Here is a 25,407-nt window from a genome sequence, read left to right on the forward strand (position 1 = left end):
AGATTTGAGTGAGTTTTGGTGGCCCAAGTCTTTCATTCATTGTGCAGGAAGCATGGTGTGAAGCTGCTCTGCTCAACCTCTTGTGGTCCCTTGCTTTGCAACAGCTTTGTATGCATGCTCACAGGTGGGCAGGTTTGCTTAGAAGTGTGCATCGGACCAACATGACTTCATTCTTCAAGGGTCTTCTAACGCTCCAACCAAAAGCTGCTGATAAAATTGTCCTTTCCCTGCAGATTTAGAAAGATGTCTCAGCTCTGCTTTTAAGTAAAGTTACATTATTTAGTGGCATGCGGTGACAAATCTTAGTTGTTGCGCAGCACTGGGGTGACTTCTGCACCTGTGGCTGGAGAGGCAGCTCCTGCTTGATACCCCTTTAGGACAGCAAATAGTACTGCCCCAGTACCACGTACCCAGCCCCAAACAGCAAATTTCTCTTACAGAGTTTCAATTTTTTTTTTAATTATACACACACATACGCAAAAATCTGTGTCTCTTCTGACTGCAGTAGGTTTATGGGCTATGCAAAGGGATTTCACTAAGGCGGGATGCTGGGGAGGAAGGTGTGACCTGGCCTGGTGCAGCTGCAAGGACATCAGCAGAGCCATTGTCGGCAGCTTTCTGCTTTCTCCTTTCAAAGGAGAGACGGATACTTTCCGTGGCCAGTGTGGAGTGTTACCTGCCCACAAAAAAATCCCCTGGTCTTGTATGCTCTCTGCGAGGCCTCAGGTGGGTGAACACAAGCTTGGTAGAACAGAACAGCTCAAATAGTAATCAGGTGGTTGTTTGGATAGTAATATTTTTTTATCCTTTTCTTCACAAAAGGTTCATCAAGGTGTGGGTTACTTGTTAACAGCTGAAGTCAAGTAGTGACAGGCGAATCCTTTCTCTCTATTTACACAGCGTAAGGCAAGAAAGCTGTGGTTTTTAAATAGTCTGTGTAAGGACTGTAAAAACAAATGTCTCCACCCTTCACAAACAAAGGCTTGACTGGAAAGGCCGTTTGCTGCGTATAGAGCAGAGAAAAAGAAAACAAAAGGGTAAAAATACCCTGTTCATGATGGAAATGAGAATCCTAGCCATTCTTCCCTCCGTGTTTGCAAACACATCTCTGGTGACTGTGAGCTCCGCAGAGCTCCGCATTTGGCTCCTCTGAGAGGTCCTCAGCATAGATTGCTGATGGGGAACTTAGTATCTGAAGGTTGATGCTTGCTATTTCTGAAGGCTGATGCTTGGCTATACCTCACTCGTGCCCTGAAGATACTCGTTCCCGTGCTAGTTAGTCACCAGTCTTATATTTTGTACATGTTAGCTACTGCTTCCCAAGCAACCAGAGGTGAACCACAAACAGGTTGCAACAAGACCCTTTAAAATGCTGAAAGGTTAGAATGCAGCAAGTGGGATTTTCAGCACATTAAAAAAAAAAAAATCTTGTAAACCTTTCATCCTTCAAATTTTTAATGGACGTTTTTAGTGTGTGTGTGTCTTTCTAGGAAAAAAAATTACTTGAGGAGATCTAGAAATATAAATTCAACTGTAAATTGAATTGGGAAAGAACATGAGTCTCCTCTCCAGCATTTTTTAAATCGTGCAGTAGGATACAAGACCTTGTAATGATTTTTTCCAGTTGCTTACTTTTATTTTTTTCAATATGGCTAGCTTTCTGTCTGCCTTTTATTCTTCAAAATGAGGCTTGGTATGCATTGGGAGGTTATCTCAGGTCTATGCAAACAGGGTATCTGAGCTCTACACCATCTGCAGTTGTGGGTCTCCTCCATGTCAAACAAAAATCCCAGGAGGGAGCGTTTTTCTCTCCATGTCCATGCAGAGCAGAGGAACACTTGGTTGTCTTCTGCTTCCTTGCACTGAAAAAGATCTGCAGTAGAGGCTTCATTTGCAGAACACAAGGCTGGGTGAAGTCCCTTAGGCTCCTGTTTCTGAAATAGTAGTCTGCAAAACAGCACAGAGAGACCCTTTGGTGGACTTTGGAAACTGTATAGTGTTTTCAATCTAACATTTGCTGTTAAGGTCACATTTTGGTGCTCAGACAAGTCAGGTGGCCCAAAAAGTGCGGCCATTGCTTCTCCAAATCTTAGCTAGAGGGGCCTCTAGCAGGGGTTGGCTGAGGTGGTGCTCAGCGACCCGCAGCGTGCCAGCAGCAGTCCGTGGGCAGCATTGGAGTGGCATGGCACAGGGCAGGCGATGGGGAGTGGAACGGGAGCCACTGCTGCTGTTGCTCCATGCCCTGCCCAGGGACCTTCGTCCGTGGGACATTTTAGCAAAGTTTAGCGCTGGAGCGTAAAGGAGCTGAGCAGCCCAAGCTGGGAGCATTGGAGGCAGGGAGTGAGGGGCAGTTTAGGAACGGACTGCGCCTCCTAATAATAATTAACTGCGTACTCTAGATTAGATGCAAACTCTGCAAGCTGTTTAATTTTCTTTTTTAAATCCTTTTTGACATTCTGTTATAAATGGTAGAATGATGATGATCATCCAAATGATGTGGGGTGGCAAATGAAATGACCATTATACAGGAAAGGGTGTTACATTGCTGTTCCTGTCTTCAGTTGAAATACGTTCAGCGTGTCTTACTATTGTTTAAATTGCCTAATTGCTGTGTTCTGTGAAGGTATTATTTTGCTCAGTTTATTATTCTTTAACTTGCAAGGTAAGCTTTAATTAGGTGCCAAAAGGCCAGCTCAAGAATATTTTTAAATTTTTAGTTATTTAACTTTCCTTTTAAGAAGTCTTTTAATGACCGACATTTTTTCAGCTTAACTCTGCTAATTCTCTGTGTCCTGTAAAATAACTCTTGAAATGCGCTGAATAAAACAAAGAGTAAGAAACATAGGATAAAGATCAATAAAATTTATCAGGAGTGGGGTGCCACTGGCTTGCCCAGAACTAACACTATCGGTCACTGGGTCTGCAGCATGTTACCCCTTGCAGAAGCAGCTTCTCCAAGAACTTGCTTGGTTTCTCTTGGCAAAGGTAGGTTTGCATTCTCTGATGCAAGGAGGAAGAACATCCCCTGGGTGCCAGCCTTGAACGGCTGCTGACCCCTGAGCTAACCTGCATTACTCTATTGGAGACAGATCGATGTGCTTCTCCCAGCATGTTTTAAAATGTTGCTAAAACCTTCCAAACACTAGTCTATACAAGCTAACCAGCTGAATTTTCTCCTTCTTCAGTGCCATAGGAAGGCATGCTGTGTGTGTCTGAGCTTTACCTGAGCTCGGCTGTTTGCGCTGCTTTGGAGCAATATGGGAGTAACAGATGATTCACATTCTTCCTCACAAACATTATTTTTTCCATACTCCTCCTTGAATGACCTTGTGCCAGAAGTTGCTGAGATGTTAGGAAGGCTCCGGAAGCTGGTAATTTGCTCACCTAGAGCTCCATAAAAGATAGAATTTTTCGTATGGTTCTTACCATCTAAAGGCAAATATAATTAAGAAATTGAGTCAGTTTACAAATAGGTCATGGATCATGTAATAAACTGCAATTGTTGACATCTATGGAGGCTTTTTCTCCCAAACATTGTTTATGAAAGGCAACTGGCAAAGGCAATGAGACAAAAAACTGCTGTAGGCTCCTTTTCTGGGCAGCGCTCAGCCTCCCCAGCTCCTCCTCTCAGTGTATCTTTTGAAGCTCCCTTTTAGTATTTTCATGTATGTACATGTGCTACACTTCAAGCGGTGCAGTAGTTGATTTTCCTGTACTGAGAGCTGTGGGTTGTTAATTGCTGGGCTGGTTTTAATGGGTTTCACCTGAATGCTGGCTTTCCCGCGGCGAGGCTGTGGTGCACGTCCGTGATTTCAGCCATTGTCCAGGGCTTGGCGGAGCCTCGCAGGGTGGCTCTCCCAGGCCAGGCGCAGAGTGTCCTGCCGGGCTGCCAGATGTCCTGCAGGGCTGTCACCTTCACCAGGTCAGTGTGGAGGACTCCGGCTGTCTCTAGCAGCATAGATGTTTGTGCATCTCAGCCCCAAGTCGACCTCTGGATGTAGGTGCATGTACGGTCTTGCTCTTTGCAGGAGAGCAGCAGTACGTCAAAGCACCGTAGCAGCTGCAGGCAAGAAAGGGTCAGGGTAGAGTCTGTTCTTGAAGCAGCCAGTAAATTAGCCATCAGGTTTTTCTTATTTCAGTTTGCTGTGGGTTGCATCCCATTGTTGTACCAGAATCATCTACTCCAGTCAGAGGCAGCTGATCTGAACTAAAAAAACTCTTGCTGGAGGCAAAATGCATATTCTCTCTTCATTACCCACACCAGACTGGTGAGAAAAAACAAAGGCGGGGGAGGCAGCAAAAACCAGATCGGGAAAAGAGTTGAAAGACCTGGGGCTGAGCTGAAGCCTTGTCTGCTTTCAGTTTTTCTCCCGTGGTCTTGTGTGCTCAGAGGTATGGTTAGTTGGATTGAGGAGAAGGAAAATAAGGGTTAGCCAAGGAACGACCTGGAGCTGATCTTCTCGAAAGCTGGCAGTGTTGGGTTGCAAAGTTGTGGTTCGGCCCCATTGGTAAGGAGGCAAGGACAGGGCCAAACAGGGTGGAAGCTGCATCCTGTGGGGATCTTCGAGGAACAATAGCATCTTTCATACTTCACAGCTATAAAATGCGTGAATCAACTCACCTGAGGCAGGAGAAGTCAGGAGCAGCTGACATCAGCCACGGGAGCTGAGTCGCTCATTCTTTCGGGGTTAGCGCACTTCCCGACAGACCCAGTCCGTGCTCCAGAGGCTGTCTCCCTCCCTCCCTGCCGACAGGAGCTGGGGACAGATGTTTCATATACTTCTTTCATTGTGTCAGACGACCTGCCGCTCCCACAGAGCCCGCCATGGGGGAGCCCAGTGAGAGGCCCGGGTGGATGCTCCTGTTGCGGGACATAACGCTGGGCAAGAGGTGTTGTGTCGTGCCCTTGGTGGCATCCTCACCCAGGTGTGGTACCCTGCAGCGCACAGGGTGTCGAGGACAGTCCTACCCTGCGCGGTGTGGGGACAGCCCTGCTCTCCCTCCCAACAGGTAGCTAGGGATCAGCGCACAGGGCTTGGCTTTTTGGATGGTCCGTGTGAAGTCCCACAGTCCTGTCTGAGAGGCCGTCTTTTTTCCCAAAAAAACTTTCTATAGTTGGAATTCTAGTGCCAGAGTGACCGAGCTGGGATTGAACCTATCCATGAGAAAACCTCTTGGAGCGAAGTCCCCCCCTCCCTGCACTGCATGAGTTGGTGTTTGGGACACCAATAAAAGCCAGATACAAGCCACGTTAAAGTCATTTAATCTTTGTCTTTTGCCATGGCACTCAACCTGGTGTCAGAGACTCATATTAATAGGATTATTCTCTTGTCAAATGGAAGCTGGAGATAGTCGTCCCAGATGTGCACGCCTGGTTTGAAGGCCTGATTATCCTGTTGGTGTCATTTCTTGGCCTCTTATCAAAGGAACTCTCACGCACATCACCTTTCAGCTCCTCACTCTCAGCTCTGCAAGGAGGAGGAGTACACTTAAAACAATTTCCAGCTAGTAAGCCTATGTTTGTCATTTTTTTTCCTTCGGGGCAGTAGTGTCAAGAAGAACAGGCTCCCGAGCCTGTCAGGTAGAGGGAGAATGGCAGAAGATTTCTCATGGTTGAGGTCAACAGATGAGGACAGAGCTGCCATGCCACAGTGGGAGGGTTGCAGCCTGGCGTATTGCTGAGTGTGAGGCGCTTGTTGGAGACTTTTGGGTGGTAGGGATTTGGTTTAAGGTAAAAGATCATGTCTTCACTCTGCCAACTGTGTGGGGTGTATCTGCTTGAGAAACAGCAAAATGTTGTGTTGCTCTTGGTGGGCATCATTTTACAAGACCCTATACTGGTAAAATGCAGCTTAAAATCTGAAAGTGTTACCAGGTGGCTCAAGAGGTGACCTTAGAGAGGATTCAGAAGTAGTGTAAATACTCACTTTTTAAAAAATCATCTATTATTTCACTTTTATCAATATATCAAATAGATTAACTAGGAAGTCTGGTGTTTCTGGATTCGTTTACATGAACCATTTAGTATCTTTTTGTAGCAGAGGTATCAAGAAGAGAAACTAACTGTTTCCTACTTCTAAAATCCCCAAACATCATTTGGTGCCTGTCATGGTGTCACTAGGCTAAATACAGACATACGTCTTCTGAAACCAGCCAGAACATAATAAATACAGGAGCTTCAATCTCTATCATTCACTGGAAGGGAAAGCTTGTCCTTTCCCAAGGCACACTGATGAGGGACTGTTTAATTGAGCTGAACAAACTGGTACGTGGGGGGGCCGCGTCGTGCAGGGGAAGCTGCCAGAGGAAGAGCAGCACTGGCCTGCGGGGCAGCTGGATTGGCTGGGAAACCCACGCTCAGCAAGGAGTCCTGGCTTGAAATGTTGAATGTGCATTCTCCGAATGACTTCATGAAGTACCGAGAGCCAAGCCCACATGCTGCACAGCAACCGGCAGCAAGAGAGAGGGAGAGAGAGAGATTAAACTAGAGGAGGTGACGGTTAACATCAGTATGTGTGGTGCTCCCAGTTAAATCGGCACATGCAGCAGTTGTGAACTCAACATACTGTGGCCATCTCTCAGGTCCAGGTAGACTGGAAGTTACTTCTGTGATTCAAATAAAAACACTCTAAAGATACTCAACTTTTATCATGTATCATTAAAATCAGTAACTGGTCTACATAAGAAAAGTGCAACCAGTGAATTTTGTGTTGGGTTAAATTAGCTTGTGTCATGTCTGAATCCTGCTGATAGTAGCATCACTAGAATTAAAGGTTTTCTTGTATTTAGCAAATCGCTTTTAAATATGCTGGCTGCTGTGTTCATTACTAGCACTAAACTACTATGTTGATGCATCACCAGCTAGTTCTAGCTTTAATTTGTAAGACCTCTCAAGTCTCTTTTCTTGTAATTAGATTCTACTATTTCTGTATCACAGAATTGTTCTGTAGCTCTGCGAGCAGAAAATACAGGTATTTTTGTTACCGTGTGTGAAAACATAGTGTGTGTTAAAATTCACTGCCTCTCCGTATAGTGTGAAAAGCCAAGCAAGTTTATATTGTGCTGTGATCTCTTCCTGATGTCCAACTTCAGTTTCCTCCTATAGTTGCTTTGGGTTTTGTCTCATTTATTCACTCCCATAATGTTTCACCTCCTTATTCCTCTGCATTATCGTATGGGTTTTTATTAGCAATGTCTAGCATTGCATCACTTACCCCTCTGCCTCTATCTCTGTTCTCTCCATTTCAGGTCCAAGAATCATTGTTCTCTGTTTAGTGATGTTGCCTAGGTCACAAATTGCATCATCTATTAATTCCCGTACCCTCTACATTGTGTGTGTGTACATTAATGTAGCTGTCATTGAGCACTTATATTTCACTCTTTTAATGAGTATTTTGACTTTTGAGGGTTTCTTTAAGCCATAAAAAGTGCCAACAGAGAGCTGGATTTTCAGTGTCACATACTCAGCCGTTCCCCCAGGCTTGCAGAAAACCCAGATTACAGAGACCTGAGAGGTACATCTGTGTTAGGAAGATGTTTACATACTGCGGGGCTGTCAGCAGCGGAGGCAAACACCAACCATCAGTCTACAATGTGTGCCTTAGCTTCTTGTACTGTGTATTGTGGCATACAATTGAGAAGTGAGAATGTATATTTAGGAAGTAAGAAAAATAATTAATTTATCTTTTCTTTTATGCTATATGCTGGAGCCAGTGATGAGACCTCTGAGCCAAGTGCCTCCCCTGTTTTTTTCCACTTATCTTGAAGCTCTTCTGAATTGTCAGCTGTGAACACAGGGAGGTTAGCACCCTCTTTGCTTAAGACCATTTAATCTTAGTACTAACCTTTCATCACAGAAAGCACCCGTGAGCCCTGCCAAGGCAGGTCTGTTTCCGTGGCACTCCCGCACCCTTTGGCTGCTGTGCGGTGTCTCTGCTGACCCGCAGTGGGTATCAGAGTGGTCTCGGAGAGGGCTTCCTCTTGGCTTTTCTAGTCTCGCATTCCTAGCATGATCCTATTAAGCATTGACTTGCCTGCTGCTCATCTCATTAGTTTTCACCTGAAAATACTGCCTCAGAAAACTCTCCTGTATTCCTGAGGTGATATTCCTTCCATACGTTTATTGTATTAATCCCATCCTAGCTCCCAGAAGGCAACATCACATCCCGTTCTCCTTGTCACAGACCACAGGTTTGCCTCTTCACCATAAAGCTACCAGTAACGGTCACTTACTTCATCTCTGTCTCCTGGCTTTGTCTCATGTTTGCTTCTTGACTGCAAGTTTGGAGAGTTTGGGGTATGCGTGGCCTTTTCTGCGCGTTGGTCTCTGTGGGAGCTGCAGCTCAGTCAGTCTGAGCAGTCCCTAAGCCCACACAGTAATTTCTCCACAAACATATGCCCTGGAACCACAAATCCTTTTCTGCAGAGACACCTCTGCTCTATTACTATTACCTTGTACGTTGGCAGCCTGCTGAGACCCAGAGCAAGATGTACAAACACAGAACAGACATCCATCCCTTGGGGCTGAGAAAAGAGATGGTAAAAGTTTGTCAGGCTCACTCAGGGTGAGGGGTGGTGGAACGGCAAGGCCAACAGTCAGCCGTGTACATTTACATCTACGTTTGCGGTTGGGACCCTTCCTAACCACTTTAGCACGTGAAGAAGGCATCAGTGACTGAAGCCACTTGGCGCCTGCTCTCACCTGCCATCACAGGCAGGCATTTTCCCATAGGTGCCTCAGAAGAGAGAATTTTACAGTGAAAATAGGAGGGAGGACTTTGTGGGCACTCTGGGAGGTGGCGGAAGGAGCAGACACGTGAGAGAGGATGAAGCATAGGGGAAAACCGATATTGGGGGATGGAGCCCCCCCGTGTTGGCAGAGCAGAGGGTAACTGGCAATACATCACGAATAGAGGCAGCAGTGACCATAATGGCACGGAAATCTCAATGTGCCATGCCTACAGCAAAATGTGAGCTCTCCGACACAGTTTCCCTGCTCATGAGGATCCTATGAGCCACTACACTAATGATTTGAGGACTCAATTTGCTTTTGCTGGTGTGCCAGTTCTCCTTTCTTTCCCATCTCCTTTGAGCTCTTGTACGCAGGACTTGCTACAGTTCCCAGTTTTCTTCTTTGCGAGCTCTGCAGGTCTCCCTGCATCTGCTCCAACAGAAGCATCTGCTCCAGACAAGGGCTGACAGGACCTAAGCCCACACTGGTAGTACTGAACAAAAGAGAATATGTAGTTACCCTTGAATGATTAATTTTCATATCCGCATTCGTGGTTTTCCCCTGCTTGTGCTTCTCTGCCCCACTTCTTTACTGACTGTTGACAATTTGCATTTGAAGTAAGTGGCTTCAGTATTAGTAGATGTTTTATGACAGTTTGGGTTGCCAAACTGGGTCCTGTTCACCTCCCCAAACGTGCATCTGCTTCCTTGCCCTGCTTTGCAAATCTAGCAGCTGAGTAGAGAGGGATTAGCCTCTCTAGACAGGGCTTTCAGAAACAGACATTAATTAAAGGTGCAGGATGGAGCTCAGTGATCACCTCTGATTACTGGTGCAAATGCTTTAAGAAGAGAAATTAGAGCAATGGCGTATTAAGAGGTGGGTTCTCGAGTCTTAGTATCTCAAGCATTTTGGTCTTTTTAAAGTGATTTGGCCAGCTTCTGCCTTATGGTACCTGTGTGCAAATCTAGAGTAACTCCAGTACACCTAGGCTGTTGCAGAGCAGAGTGGTTACTTTGCTCCTTTGGGTAGAGAGTGTGTTCAGTTCAGTGCTGCTGAGTGCGTTACTCTCTATTCAGAGAGGAGAGAGGGAAGCACCGTATTTATTTCACAGTGATAAGTGGTAATAGAGAACTGTTCTGTGTTTCATGCTCTTACAACCTCATTGTCACATTATTTCTTACTATCTTACTCAGCTTCTGCTGGTAACTTAGGATTACTGTTTGGTATTTTCTAGGACGGTATAATTATTCAAATCCCACTACTTACACAGCAGTGCACAGCATGCACTGAGGGAGATCAGTACTTTTAAAGTAATTACAGAAACATCATTACCTGATTGGCAAGTTAAAACAGTTGCAAAAGAGAGGTACAAGATACATTCCGAGACCTAAGGAGCCCCCCTATATTTTCATGGTCTCCAAAGCATCCTGCGCATCCCAGACAACTCAGTAAAATGCAGCAGATGTTAAATGATGCTGTATATTAAGAAATTGCAATATCCTATCTGTTGGCCTTGAGTAGTGTCTGGGCATGAGTCACGGACCTGTACAAAAAAAACCCTGGGTTTTTTTGGCTAAATTCTGGTTACAAGTGTGAACGTAAGGAAAAAAAAATGTACTAGCTAATATTGAAATGTTTTCTCTTTTTGGGTGCTGACTTAACTTCAGCCACCTGTTACAGCGTTTTCTGAAGCCTCAGGTTACTGCTGTAGAAAAAACATGCAGGAGATGTCTTGAGCCAACTGAGAAAGTGAGTAGAGAGAGGTCATTTTAGAGAGCTTGAGCTGTTTTACAGAGCACAGGAGCCTGGTGTCACAGCACAGTTTCCTGTTCAGAAGAGGCTCTTTCAAAGATAATTCTGAAAGGATTTAGCCATTAAACACAGAGCCAGCGGCAGTCCTGGAGTTGGTTTTCCATAAGAGGAGACTGTGAAACATCTTCTTTGCCGAACAGGTCTCTGAAGAAGAGGCAAGGACAAATCGGTAATTTTTTCAGGGCTAAAATATTTCAATTTGAGCTTGAACATTCTTTGAAATTTTACTGCTTTTTTTTACTTTTAATTATACATCCATCCTTAATTAGAAGGGATTTTTTTAATGAAACTGAAGTAGAAGATACATTTGGCAACTGGGGAGGCACTTTTAAATTTTACTGTAATGAAATTAGAGTAAGTTAGAGGTCATGAAGGCTCAAGTCTGGCTAAACACACCCCACCCTGCAGGCTTCATGCCTGTGAACAGTTTCGCCCCCCACGAGTTTGCTTCTGCTTCACTGCTCAGCGTAGCTCACCCTTGTGAACTGCCCTGCTCCACCTCCACCTCCTTGTAGCTACAAGTGCAGCAGTTTGTTTTGGCTAGAAAGGCAGAAAGAAGAAAAAAGAGGAGTAAAAGCCAGCTTCTCTGGGGCAATTCTCTGCTCTTCTGGGGATATTGGAGAAAGAGCCACATCCACCTCTCGTTAGCAGCCACGGGAGTCAGCTGTAATGGGGACAGCCTGAGCTGGAGGTCAAGAGCAGGGACTCAATACGGTCATCCTCACCAGTACAGGATTTTGAGTTATATGTAGACATCAAAAAAATATATGGGGGGTGGTAGAAATTACCCAAGTCATTCCCAGTGAAAGGCTTACTGGAATGGATATGTTTCTTTTTATTTATATCGGTTTCAGTGACACGATATTGGGAGATTTCTGGTAGAAATGTTTTTTCTCCACCAGACATTTTCTGCAGACATTGCAGCCAGCTGTTGTGATACTTTTGTGTGCATCTTGCTCTGTGTTTATTTGACATGAGGAATGATGGCTGCGTGATGAATTGTGGAGCCGGGTTGGGTGACAGCCGGGTATCACCGCTGGCCACCGCGCTGCCCCAGCCCTCCTGCCTGTGCCTCCTCTGACCTGGAGCATGCCGAAGCCCTCTCCCTTCCTGGCACATGTTTATGGGAATTTTGCTGCCCTTTCCGCTAATTTTGGCCGGTGCTGAGCTGCTGCTCCCTGTGCTGCTCAGGCACCCTGGCAGCCCTATAAACCTCTCCTGATCTGGATTGCAGCTGCTTTGCCTTTCTCCCCATCACCAGCTGTCACGTCCAGAGAGAAATACTTCCACACAAATACTGAACCTCTGCTTCTCTTTCCCAAGAGTCCACCTGTGAGACATTCAAGGAAATTAATGCTTCAAGCAGCTGGAGCTGTGAGGTCCTGCAGCTGTGGACCACCATGGGTAGGATTTGCCTATCTTAGGAACCCACCTCAGATTTCAGTGGGCTTCTTGCAGGCTGGGAGGCAGAGAGGGGTTTCTGTTAGGCCCTGTGAGAGAAGGAGCGAGTCTTCTCATGCGGGATGTTTGCAGGGGTTATTAACCCAGTGCAGTGACTGCGGGTGTTGTAACTGGGTGCCCTGTCAGCCTTTAGGAAGCTCTTTCATGAAGATGCTCCGCACTGGCCAAGTACAGAAATACCAGCCCAAGTCTAAAGAGGGCTAAAGAGGTTTTTGAAAACTGAGGAAATTTTAGAAAATACCTAAAATACACTTTTCTTCCAAGAACTGTATCACTGGATTGAGGCCGTGATGTAAGCCTAATTTTATCAGTGGAGAGAGAGAATGAGTGGCTGCACTTGAGGGCACTGTCCAGAGAGCTGATGTCCTGTCTGTACAGATGGCCTCAGAGCTCAGGTGGTAAAAAAGTGTGCTCTGGGCACTGAAACAGCAAATCCTTTCAACTAATTAAACTTCAGCAATCATCTGAGCTCTTGGGAAATGACTCCACAGTATGAAGCATCCTGCAGGAATTCAGATAAGCTCTTTGCAGAGAAAATCCTGAATTACAGACAGCTTTTCACAGTGTATAGCACAAAATTTTAAAAAGGATTTTTTGAAAAAAAATTAGTATTTATACTCACTCAGGGATAATATTTATCCCATATTGCACGCATACAAATGGCTGACATGGGAATTTGGTATGTTTTATGGAAAGGTGATAGGACCTCTACTAATGCTTGGTGAAATCTCGCCCTTCTGACTCAGTGGTTTCTCGGGAAGCTGCATGCTTTTGGAGTCGTACCAAAGTACAGTTGGGGAGCTCAGGCTGAAGGCTTCATGTCCAATAGTCCGTAATGCTCAGGGTCGGCTGATATCAGTGGGACTGTATGGGTAAGGATTCCTAGAACGAGGATTTTCATGTTTTTCCTGAATGGCTTACATTTTAAGGCTCAACATTAACAGTGACAGTTTTTGAGGTTATTTTGCATAGGCTCAGTATTTTATATTTTTCATAAAATACAATAAAACAATGAAAAAATAATGCCTTTAAAGATATTGATAGCAATCTACTGCTACTATAATGAAGGAGAGATATTCATTAGACTTTGTAGAAAATACAAACAGCCTTGAGAAAACTCAGTGTACAATGAAAATTTTTTCCATGGGTAGTTTATTCCATGGGAGTCAAAAAGTGCTTCTTCCATGGCACCATTGAGGTCATCATATGTCCAGCTTTCACTGGATGTCTCTTCTTTTCCACCTGGAAATCTTGCTTGGTTTGAAAGAGAGGGCTTTGCTACTGGATGTTAGGATATTGAGCGATCTGGTAGGAGCAATAGTTTCAATGGGATGCCTGCAAATGGTGGATAAATTGTCGCTGCACCAGTAAAACTTTGTGCTGTGCATGATGCAGGTGGCACAGGGAGTCATCCTGCCCTGCTCAGTGGTGGGCATATGCCTGCTGGATGTTGGCACTCTCCTGTAGTGAGCCTCTGCTTGCTGTTGGATACCCTGAGCTCCCCAAATACCACTTTACTGGATTGTCTGCAGCCTTGGCAGAGTAGGAAGGAAAAAACTATAACCCAGAAGAGAAAGACAGCCCTTGGCCAGAAGCATTTGAATGCTGGGCAGAGTGTAGCCTGGCACACTCCTGATGGTGCCCTGCTAATGCTGTGGTCAGATCGAGGATGTATTGAGAGCACAAGTGTTTTCCTCTGTTATCCAGTATAGTAAATTCCTTTAAAGAGAATCTTTTGCTTATGGAAATTGTTGGGTAGCCCTACATTAGTCCTAGAATGCAAAATATCTGTTTTGTTCAAGATCTGTACCTTATAAAGTGTCTGGCAGAAAATCTTACCCGATTCTTAAAGATGTGAATCATGTAGTTATGACTCCATTTCTACAGCTCAGCTGAATAGAGATCATTAGATAGGCATTTGAGATTACAGTATCGTTTCTTAAGATCAGTGTAGTTTCTGCATTTCACCAGTGGCTCCGAGTCACTGATGTTACCCACTTTAATCTGTCATAACTTGACGTGCCCTTTCTCTGCATCGGCTTCCCAAGATGACGTAGAGCGATAGAAGTCAAGCTCTTGTATTCTCCTGATTTTGTCTGTGGGGCTGCTTTTCTCTTTGGCAAAGTTTTGGAGAGAAAAATACCCACTCCGTGTTTAGGACTATAGAAACAGGAAACAAGTGCTTTGTCCTTTTTGATTCATGTCCAGCATACTAGTTTTAACGGCAGGGATCCAAGAATAATCTTCTCAGTTGATCATGCGGCCAAAAACATGATGATCTCATTGCTAGTGGCCAGTGACACGTAGATGGTTAGCTAATCAAAGGGTTTTTTCTTGGTTTTGCATTGCGTTTTTAAAAGATTGTGTGGGTTGCCTATCAACAGAGAGTCTGGACAAAGTACATAACATTTTTTCTACAAATATTGCCAGTGCCTGGTGAGTCTTTCCCAAAACTACAAAAGTTGGTAAGGGTGTTTTTGCCTGTTTATCTTTCTGTTCTTATTTCTTTATTTTAATCACATGATGCAAGCAAATATTTTTAATTTCAATTTCTTATTTGCTAAAGGTTATTTCCTCAAGTTTCTTATTTGCTTCTAATTTGATTTCTAATGGAGTTAAGCTAATTGAAAGTCTAAATTCTTCAGACTGTGGGAGATGGCTGTATTTTGTGTCAGACCCCAGTGGATGGGCCCTGATACTCCCCATCGCTTCTATTGATTTGATCATCTTCTTATTAAAAACTCTTAAACATTAATTGAACTTCAGAGAGAAGGAGAGAAAAGAGAGAGTTATAAAGGCTCTGAAACCTTTCCGTTAGGAAATATGTATTACAGGTGGGACATCCGTGCCCCAGTCATTGTTCCCATCAACAAATTTGATGTGAACTGAAGCAGCATGAGAGCATTACCCTGCTTGTGTGGGTCCCTCATGTTCGAGCGTGTTTGAATCTCCTGGGGCAGGAGTAGCCGAACCAACCTTTCTCGTGCCCTGTGCATGTGGAAGCTGACACATAGCCATTACTGCTTGTCCTTCCCTGGATGGATAGCCATCTGGTTTTTCCTTCTATTAATTTGCAAATGGTCTTATGATGACTGAAACTACAGGAAACTGAAAAAAAATACATGAATGCCTAAGAATCCTCTTAGTATCCCAAGCTGTGCTTCAGAAGCGCACGAGCGCAGTCAGCAACCTGTTGAGCTACCACAGCTGAATTGTTCTGGTGGTTTTTCTGTTTCAGGGAGCTGGGCGAGTTTCTGCATTGCCCAGTATATCAATAACTCTTTCAGCTGATATGTAACTGTTTTGAAAGCTTGTCTGTAAACAGAAATGACATCAGAAAAACGTGACCGTTGTCTTTTTTCATTGTTCCCTCCTTTGTTTTCCAGTCAAGATAGCAAACCTGAACTCCGTCCAGCAGGAAGCGTCCCCGGGGTTTCACTGTGGGTCGCAGCAAGGAGCAGAGCGTATCTCCAGGCAAAAGGAACATGGGAATATGGAGACATTTAGAAAAATAAACCTGAAAGATTTCGTTTTGCTGATACTGTTTTGAAAGGATCCCTTTGAGGTTACTAATATGCAGTATGGGTGCAAACACTGAGGCAGAGAAACTATTTCCTTCTAGCTGCTCCCAGTTTTGAAACTCCCAGGCCCCCACCCCAACTCTTCCCATCCCGCTTGCCATCCCCAAAATAGTTTTCATCCACTCCAGCTTTGAAACTGCAAAGGGAGATTTGAGTGGAGCCCTGGCTTGCCTGGGGACATTCTTGCTTTAATCAGACCGAGTGAGTAAAAATGTTTGCAGGGGACGTGTAGCTACGAGGAGAATGGAAGCTTTTGTGGCAGCCCATCGGTTGCTCCCCTGGCAGCACAGCCAGGCACCCCAAGCAGGGGCTCTCTCTTTTGAAGTGGGGTTAGTGACGTAAAAGCGTGTCTCGGGGTAAACACGCTGCTGTTATCTTACTCTGTACAAAATACATCATTTACTTGAAGACCGTGCCCTGAATGGAGATTAACGCTGGAGCATCCCGTGACTGCAGTTTAGTTTGTCCAGCACTTTCATGGATCTTTAAGAAACCTGTTTCGACTCCTGTATACAGCTGGTTACTGCTGGGAAGGTAGAGATGCCCATGGCTGGGGGGTGAGTGGGTGGCTGGGCTCCCCGTGCCTGGGCTCTGTGCACCCCGGTGCTCGCTGGCATCTCCCCCTGCCTGGCAGTGCCCCGTCCAAGCCGCTGCCACCACCGCTGCGGTGCACTGCTAGATGTGGCTGCAGGCAATGCAAGCCTGCTGGGAAACCATCTTTTAGCTAGGGACATTTAGCTCTGCATTTCATTAGAATTAAAATGTAAATGATATTAAAACCCTCTCCCTTTGAAGATCAGCAAGGCTTAAAAATTATCACAGTAATTAGGCAATAGTTTTGATTATATATGAAATGAGATCAAGGTTTACGGGAGGTGGCGGAGCCCCCAGCAAGTCAGTCTGTGACTATCTACTGTAGCGATTTGGAGCGGGGTTTTTCATCTGAACAGGTCCAATGAGTGCCATAAGATGCACAGTGTCCGTGGACGTTAGCATGAAATGGAAGCCCGCCTCTTCAGCTGGAGTTTCAAAGCTATGTCGCGGCTCGTGTGCTGGCCACGAAGCAGCAGCGGGGTGGTCTCCTGGGCTGTGCACCCCCGGCAAGGGCCTGCGTGGCCAGGAGCCGGGCGGGAGAATGCTGAGCGCTGCCGGTGGGGGCAGGGGGGGAGCCAGCCAGAGCCGCGGCACTGGGGCAGCTCAGCCCCGTTGGTGAGCGTGGCCGGGCAGAGGAGTCTTGCCAGTCCTTGCTAACAAGGAAAACCAGCTGAGGTACACGGAGATGTGCAGAGCTCAGGAAGGAAAATCGTTTTGCATTTTCGCTAGCAGGAAAATCTCCTCGTCAGTAAAATGGTCTGGACGGAGCTGTTTATTAGCGTGCTCACGCTATCTTCCCACATACCATACTTCCTTCTAAGTATCCCTCATCCTTTCTACTTGTGCTTTCTGCTCGGGACAGGGACTTGTTTCCTTGCCTGCCTTGTCGCTGCTGCATCCCTGCCAGCTTCCCCTGCCTGCATCTCGTCCCCCACAACAGTTACAACCCATGTGCACCAGGTACCTGAAGAGCAAGAAGTGATGCTGCAGGAGGGCGTTCAGGGAAGTTAGGTGTATTTTCAGCCTCGCTGCAGTCAGAATTCAAGAGTGCTTATTCCTGCCAGCAGATCCAACTTGCCTTACTTCCCCCACTCTGGACATATTCCCCCAGACTAGTGTTATCGGCCCAGTTAGCATTTCAGAATTCTCAGCTTGCAGGTGCTGGTTTCAGAAAAGCTAATGGCAGTCTTGTACAATGTTGAGCAATCCAGTTGGCATCCATTTGTTCTTAATCCCCTGTTAAAGCTGCAAACTGAAATATGTTTTTTTTCTTTTCAGTATTGTGTACAAAGTAAATAGTCCTGAACAGCACAGGCTACATTAAAGATAATGATGCCAAAATTAGGTTTTTTTCTCTTATACGCGTCGGGAATTTGCAGTTGCTTTATGCATGGTTTCTCCTCCCACAGCTTGGGTTTTTTTCAGCTGTCTGATTTAGCTGGTACTGCTATGGCTGCTTCCGAGGGGACCACTGAGGCAGAGCTGCCATGAGTTGCAAGTCCCAGGTCGCAGTGCCCACTTTCCCCAGGTGTCCCAGATATCCATCTCTGTCAGGATGAAGAGATGACTTGCCTTGCAAAAAGACGTACCTGAAAGTTTGACTTCAAGTGTTTTTAAGAGCATCTGCAGGCTGTGAGCATTAGAGGTGGCTTTTCCTGGAAGTGTCTGGACAGACTTGTTGGGATCCTTTGCTTGCACCGACCCCAACATCATTTCACAAGCGCGGATGTGGCTAACGCTGCCATGGGGCAGTGCAGTGGCAGGGCACAGGCTGGCCTAGCTGCAACCAAAGTACATACCCCATGTCCTGTGTGGGCTGGGGCAGACCCCGCGGGTGCTCTGAGCTGCTGCCGTGGCAGCGGGACGGTGCTGGAGGCATCGTGGTTAATGCTGGTTTAGGGAGAGCTGCTTGCCGGTGCAGTCATACAAAGGCGCTCACTCTGGGCCAGCGTGGACCACTGCCTGTCCTCCAGCAATCTTCCAGCCTTGGACTAGTTAATCTCAGATACCTTCTTTTCCCCACAAAGACATGTTTTACCCAGGACACTCCCCTCCCTTGTAGCTCAGTTAGAACTGAGCCCCCAATGCCAGCGTGCCTGCATACGCCATGCGGCTCAGCCGCCTTCTGTTTTACCTCACCCTGTGATCTAAAATCCCCCCATAACACCAGGTAACACGTTGTTCTCTTCCCCTTTCCTGTGACCTTTCCAAACTGCCTTTTCTTCAAAGGTCACTGGGCAACATTGGCCAGTGTTTTCAAAACTGAGCATCTGCAGAAGGGCAGCTGTGGCTGCTCATCCTTCATAGAAATTTAGAGATGTCGAGGTACAGATTCAGACACCTGATTTTAGGATTTTAGGAAAACCCTTACAACCTTTACGACTCATGGTGTGCAGTCCATGTTTCTACTGTCCACACGCTTGCCCTGCTCATCCTTCATCTTTTGTTCTCTGCTCTCGCTGTCTTGATTTTCAACCCTGAACCTTTTCCTGGGCAGACTGTTGCTCTTGTCTGGGGGTGCCAGGTCAGGAGTAAAGCTCTGTGCAAGTGCACTGGCAAGGACTCAGGGAATTAGGCTCTAGGCCCAATTTTGGCCGGGAGTGAAGCCCACTGAAGTCAATGGGAATCTTCCTGTTGACGTAATGGTCTTTGGAGCAGACCTGGGCTTCAACGTTCTTCAGAGCAGTCGTTCCAGCGTGAACCTTTGGCACTGTGTGAATAATAGATAATTATTTTTATATATCCTTTCCAAAGGCCACAACCTGCGTTGGCAGTCAGCGCTCCTAAATGCGTGGAGCTGAGACTGGCAGCCTGAACGAAGGGACAAAATCAATAACATAAGCTTCATGTGGCCGAGGGGAATCATTTCCGTGTCATTTCATCCAGCTTGATATAAAGAAGGAATTGCTCATCAGTGGCATTTCTGATCCCAAGGAAAGGGAGGCTTTGACAGAGTCCATTAGTGCCTGTCTACGAAATGATAGGATGTTATATACAGTAAGTTTATGTTTTTCCAAAGGAAAGTGATGGAGTGTATTTCTTATGGATGTTACTTTTCTGTTATTGCAGCATATAATATCACTTTAGCAAAAGAGACATTTGTACTTTCATCTGTTCCTACCACAAAACAGAGACTACTTAGGGATGCACAGGGGACATTTACCACTGCCCATCTCTCTGGCCTTGCGGAGAGCTGAGGCCAACACCAGCCCCCACGTCGTTTGCCAAGGTGCCCTGAAGGCACATGCAAACTGGGGTCACATATACAGTTTCTGTCCTGAAACACTTCTCCAGTGAGGCTGTTCGCTGACTGGGAAGACCCTGAGGTAGGGTCTCTGTAAATTCACCGTTATGCCTGTTATCATTTTCCTTTCTGGTAATGTTTTCTGCTGTTTTGGCAAAGCATCTTACTTAGGTTCCCACCTGCCATTTTCTGCGCAGTTTACTTCTTTTCAGGATATTGTCTCAGCGCTATAAGCTCCTGAACTTTTCCATAATGTAGAAAATATTTTAAGGAGTTTGTCTTATGGATGCTCATAGACTTCTTTCTTCTCATAGAAGTGAAGCTTTGTAGTGCCTACAGCAGTGGTTTGGAAGGGACAATATTAATACACTGATATTTTATGCATTTTAAATCTGTTTCCATGGTGGAGGAAGCACAATGCAAGGAAGGGACTCAGACCTGCAAGACTTGCAGACCTTCTGAGGCAGACTGAAGCTTAGCACAGGACTATGCATCTCACTTTTATGGACATCTGCTGATTTTTTACAGCTGTTTGCTCAACGGGAAGCGTGGTTTGGGTTCCAGCTCTGCTCAGGCAGCCAAGTATTGCCTGCAGTCTCCATTTCTGCGAGCTGCTGCTACTTACATGCTACTGCCGTCCTAGCAGTGCAGAGGATGCTAAAAGTATGTCATCCTCATCAGTAATTCAAGGCTTAGTACTGGACTAGGTGTGTATTGACTCTCGTATGTAAAGACATGGCTGGAAGCAGTGGGGGATGGAGGTTGGATCATTCCAAGGCGTGTTACCAAGTGATGGCTGCTACCTGTGGGCATGCCTGCGTCTTACGTGCTGGGAAGAGCAAGAGGTTATTTGAACCTATGAAATGTCCTTATTCTACGTGTTGCTAGCCAAGGACTTTGCATGGCTGTCGTAAACTCTGACATCTGTTATTTCCAGATGTGTTATAAAGCAGAATTAGAATAGATTTGGGTTGGGATATCTATGAAAGAAAGCTCTGATGCTAAAGTATTTATATAAAATAGGCAGCTTTCATAATTAGCCCTGAGACCTTTGTATACAATAAGCCAAAAAAGTGTTAATTATTTCGTTTCTGCCAACTTAAAAAACAAACAAAAGAACTTTTCTGGCCAGATGCTGCCATTGCCAAATATGCATTTCAGTTAAACTTTGCTGTGTTTACATTTCTAGATAATAAAATTCTTTGGTTTATGGACTGCCAGAAGATAGAAAGCTGAGATTACAGTCTCAGATTTGATTAGGTTTGTTGTAAAGTAAAGGTAATCATGAAACAATGACTATTTAATCAATTCTTAGTTATTCGTGTATTTTAGAGAGGTTCAAGCTTTTGTCAGCCTTACTGTCTTCTCTTTTCTTTGTAATGCGTCAGGGTATGTGGTTGCTATTAAATCTTTTCATTAGTTTGATGAAGGATGAAGGTGAGTAATTCTGCTTTTAAGAAGCCTATTCAGCAATGACAATGACACAAAAGACAACAGTCTGCTTTGATTTCCACCTTCTGGAGTTTTCTTTTGTAGAAAGTATACATAAAATAGTATTGCCAGGATATAAATTCAGGGTGCAGGGACTGCATTTGTAATGAACACCTTCTCCTGTGCAGCCACCTAGCCGCCCAGAATCCTCTTTGTCCATTCACTGATGGGTGAGACGCTAAGAGTCTTTTATTTTAATCTTTCCATCTTGTTTTTGATAAACTTTGCTGCAGCAGCTTTTGAAAGAACGATTTATGATTTGTTTAGGGTATTTATGTGTCCTGGTTTCAGCTGGGATATAGTTAACTGTCTTCCTAGTAGCTGGTACAGTGCTGTGTTTTGAGTTCAGTATGTGAAGAATGTTGATAACACTGATGTTTTCAGTTGTTGCTCAGTAGTGTTTAGACTAGAGTCAAGGATTTTTCAGCTTCTCATGCCCAGCCAGGGCACCTGACCCAAACTGGCCAACAGTGTACTCCATACCATGGGACGTCCCATCCAGTATAGGAACTGGGAAGTGGGGGGCAGGGAATCGCCGCTCGGGGACTGGCTGGGTGTTGGTCGGCGGGTGGTGAGCAATTGCCCTGTGCATCATTTGTACATTGCAATCCTTTCATTATTGCTGTTGTCATTTTATTAGTGTTATCATTATCATTATTAGTTTCTTCTTTTCTGTTCTATTAAACCGTTCTTATCTCAACCCAGGAGTTTTACTTCTTTTCCCGATTTTCTCCCCCATCCCACTGGATGGGGGGGGAGTGAGTGAGCGGCTGCATGGTGCTTAGTTGCTGGCTGGGGGTAAACCACGACATTATGTTGCCTTCATTACCCCAGTATCTCAGCATTTCATCATCTGCACCCACTACTTCACAGTGTGCATGTAAGTGCCATTATCCCCACTTTACAGAAGAGAAACTCGAGGGCAGAGTGACAAAAGCCATTGGTACAAGGGTTTTAGGACCTAAGCCCGCCAAAGGACAGGTTGAATCTTGTCATCGTCCTTGGTTGGTCCTGTGTTTCCCTTTTCTCAGGCTGTCTGGGTGGCAGTGGCTTGGGCTGCTAAGATCCAGGCTGTCTGCTCAAACCACTCTTAGCAGGATGCCCACGCGTCCCAGCTGCCAGCACGACCTGTGTGTTTAGAGCTCCTTCAGGAAGACAACTGCATCCAGTTAGTTTGTTGAGGCCAAGCAGATGACGGCTGTGAGAACTGGTGACAGCTAAGCCTTGCATATGTGTATATGTTCATCTGTGCGAAGGTCTGCTCCAAAGAGTAAAGTGTAGCCAGAGTTTCTCCTGTGTAGCATCACTTGAAGGGTGTTTCACACCCCTGACTGAGGCCATCTTGCATCTGCCAAAACATGACAGGGCTTTTTTACAGCTTTATCATAAGAACTTTGAAAAAATCACATTGTTAGAGCTTTGTTAGTAGAATAACAGATTGGTTGTGCGTGTATGTCGGATAGCTGCGTATGGTAGGCATGTCAGACAGTGAAAGGCCATAAAGTATTACCACTCCATAAAATACTACTTCCTAATATTATTTTTCTGACATTTCTGGCAGTAAACATTTGAAACTTCCATGGAGTATTTCACTTGTGAATCTCAAAACACATATATTATTGTGTATTTAGGGCTTAATTCAATTCCCAATAAAGATGAGGACAAAATTTCCACTTTCTTTATTGCACTTGTTCCAGCCCTCAAAGCGAATGTTGTCTGTTGAAAGTAGAATAGATACTAATTTGGTCCCATAAAACCACAGATTGTTTCAACTTTCCATGAATTTCTGAATGAATAGATGGTCAGATCCCATGATGCTGCTTTCAGACTCACTGGTGATATGAAAGAGGCGCTTGTCCAGCCGGCTGTATAGCCGTGCCGCTCTTTTGTTGCCTATAGTACACATGCTCAGCTCCTTTTTACTCCCTTTTTATTTTAATGCTCTGCAACAGGGCTGCACAAAGCCGAATTGGCTTTTAAAACACAACTTCATTTTGCAGCTATACGTCTGTGCCCGGTTTTCTTTTGTGCTGCCTGCGGAACAAGGAGGCTGTGTGGTATCTGACACCGGGCTTTTTCCAGTGATTTATTAACTGTGTCAGAATAGCTGTTGTGAATGCTGGGAAGCTCTTGCATATTGTGACAGTCGATATTGATTATGACAGTTTGTAGACTCTAGTGCGTTGTCAGACAGTGGATCGTATTTTGTCTTCTTACTATACATACCATGGGCTATAGATCATAGTGTTTTCTTAAGAAAAGGACCCATTGTCCAGCGTTCTTGCTGGTATGAGAGAACTTCTGTAGCATATTGTGCAACAAATAGCAAAATAGTTAAGGCACCCGATGGGACAGGCAGGCAAATGTCAATTGCTTAGGAAAAAAAAACTGAATAGTTTGTTCTGCTTCTGGCCTTTCAGGGGAATGAGCTGTGCAGTTGACAGAAGTGGGTAAACTAGTCTGAGGATGTCATTTATGAAAATACAGTGTATCCTGTATTGTCTGTTGGCCAGAAATGCACAGACTGCACAGGAGGAGGAGGTTGCAATGAGGATTTTGGCTACCAGTCATTTTTAAAGGTTGCTTTGGGTCTCAATGGAGGCTGAAACTACATGTTTCTAGAATGAGTCTGAGGAAGAGGAGATAAAGATTTCTGCAGACTTGGGAGAAAGTGAAAGCTGGTCCGTGAGCGTCTGTGAGGAGCACATCAAACAGATCACTCCAAGTAATGACGACTTCCGACTGTTTGGTTTTAGCTAGGCAGTAGTAAAGTAGCACACAGGAGAAAAGATTTTTCTGTTTGCCTAAAAGCTGCTTCAGTGTGGAAAAAAGTCAACAGCTGAGCTTTTACTGACAACCTGATCAGGAGGAGGGAGTCAAAAGCCATTTGGTTAATTATGCTGCTGTAATTTACTAAATTGCTACTATATTATTGGAGGAAAAATCATCAAAATGCATTTCTTTTTAAAACAAAACAGCACTTGAGGTGTAGAGGTGACAGTGAATAGGAAGGGAGCCATACTGATTTTTCTGTTCTTGAAAGATCTTATATAAGAGACTATAATGGGTCATAAACTTATACTTTGAGATAATAAACCTTAGGAAAATGACCTTTAGCAATCTATTAGCATTTTGATCTCACACTGATTCAAATGCAGTTTCTGCTGTGATTTTACATTGATGTGATTCAAAATCTATTTCCACGCATACCATATGGTTTAATTGAAATAAATGTAATAGCAGGTTACTTATGATTATTTGTGGGATACTTTGGGCCAAGACTATGGCACTGAACTGGGACCTAGGGGAACTGGATTCAGTTCTTAATCCCACTGTGGGCCTGGTATTGGCCGCTCAAACCAGATCATCTCTCTCATGAGATGAACTCACCCCCATTTCTGGTTGTTTATTTACACTATGAGATCTTTGAGAAGGAACATTTCCTATCAGAAACCAGTCTTGATCTCTCCTGGGATTTCTAGATGCTGCTGTAATACTAACCATATTTTCTGTAATGCGATCTGTATTTTAATGAGTCCTTAATGTCAGCAAGGAGGCAGAATTAAACTAAGTAGTTTGGTTTCAGTGATGACGCAACTTCCCATTCCATGCTCGCATTGAATTTGGATTAATTATAGCACTCACTGTGTCATAATTATGTTCCATAATGATAGAATGCTCTAGAGTTTGTACATTCACAGCACTACTATAAGCCTCAGGGTGTACTGAGATTTACAGTAGCATCTCTCAGTCCAGTGTCAGGTATTAGTGTTATATTTATATAGTTAAGGGTTTTATTGCAGAACATCTACAGCAATATCAGAAATGCTTTAAAGGAAGGATAAAATGGAAGAGTTTTTAAATGCCTGCTTTTCACTGCAGGAGTATTTTATTTGGGTTTTTTTTCTAATTTTCATAAAGTATTTTGAAGAATTTAGGTGTGAAGAATGAAGAAGTTCAGGTGTTCAAATGTGAAGACTTGTTTCCTTAGGTGACTTTTACCTAGAGCTCTGGTCACAGTTCTCTGTCTGTGCACAGTTCTGGCTCTTTAAGCCTGAGACCACGCCCGGAGAAGATAATTTTGGTGTTGTGCTGTGAAAAGAGACAACTTCCCAGCACCGGTTGTAGACTAGCAGTGACTTGTATGAGGATCCATTCAGTTGCTATCACGAGAGGCCCCTTCCCCTTGGCTTCCCCTTGGCCATCCTGGGGCTCTCAGGCTGTCTGTCTGCTCACGAGCCCTTGCCAGTTGTTTGCCTGGGATGTTCTCCAGGTGTTCTGGGCTCTTTGAGATGTCTCTAGTCCTTTGAGTTGCAATCCTTAAGAGATTTTATTTTGTTTTCCTGAGGAAAGGCATTGGTAATCACTGCAGAAGGTGGATACATTCCCCCCTCCCATCCCGATGCCCTGAAATGCCTTGCAGGTCTGCAGGATCCTCCTTGTCCATAGGTTGAAGCCTGCTCTCTGACATCTCTGTTATCTTTCTCTCTTCC

General features: G+C 44.8%; 1 protein-coding gene across 1 annotated transcript in view; it reads left to right on the top strand.

The window, feature by feature from the left end:
- CELSR1 (cadherin, EGF LAG seven-pass G-type receptor 1) overlaps positions 1–25,407 on the top strand; it is a gene marked incomplete at its 5' end in the record, with an annotated part of 173,166 nt that overhangs the window by 45,321 nt on the left and 102,438 nt on the right. The window lies entirely within an intron of this gene.

This window comes from Haliaeetus leucocephalus, unplaced genomic scaffold, assembly GCF_000737465.1.
Source record: "Haliaeetus leucocephalus isolate CR32 unplaced genomic scaffold, Haliaeetus_leucocephalus-4.0 Scaffold751, whole genome shotgun sequence".
Lineage (NCBI taxonomy): Eukaryota > Metazoa > Chordata > Aves > Accipitriformes > Accipitridae > Haliaeetus > Haliaeetus leucocephalus.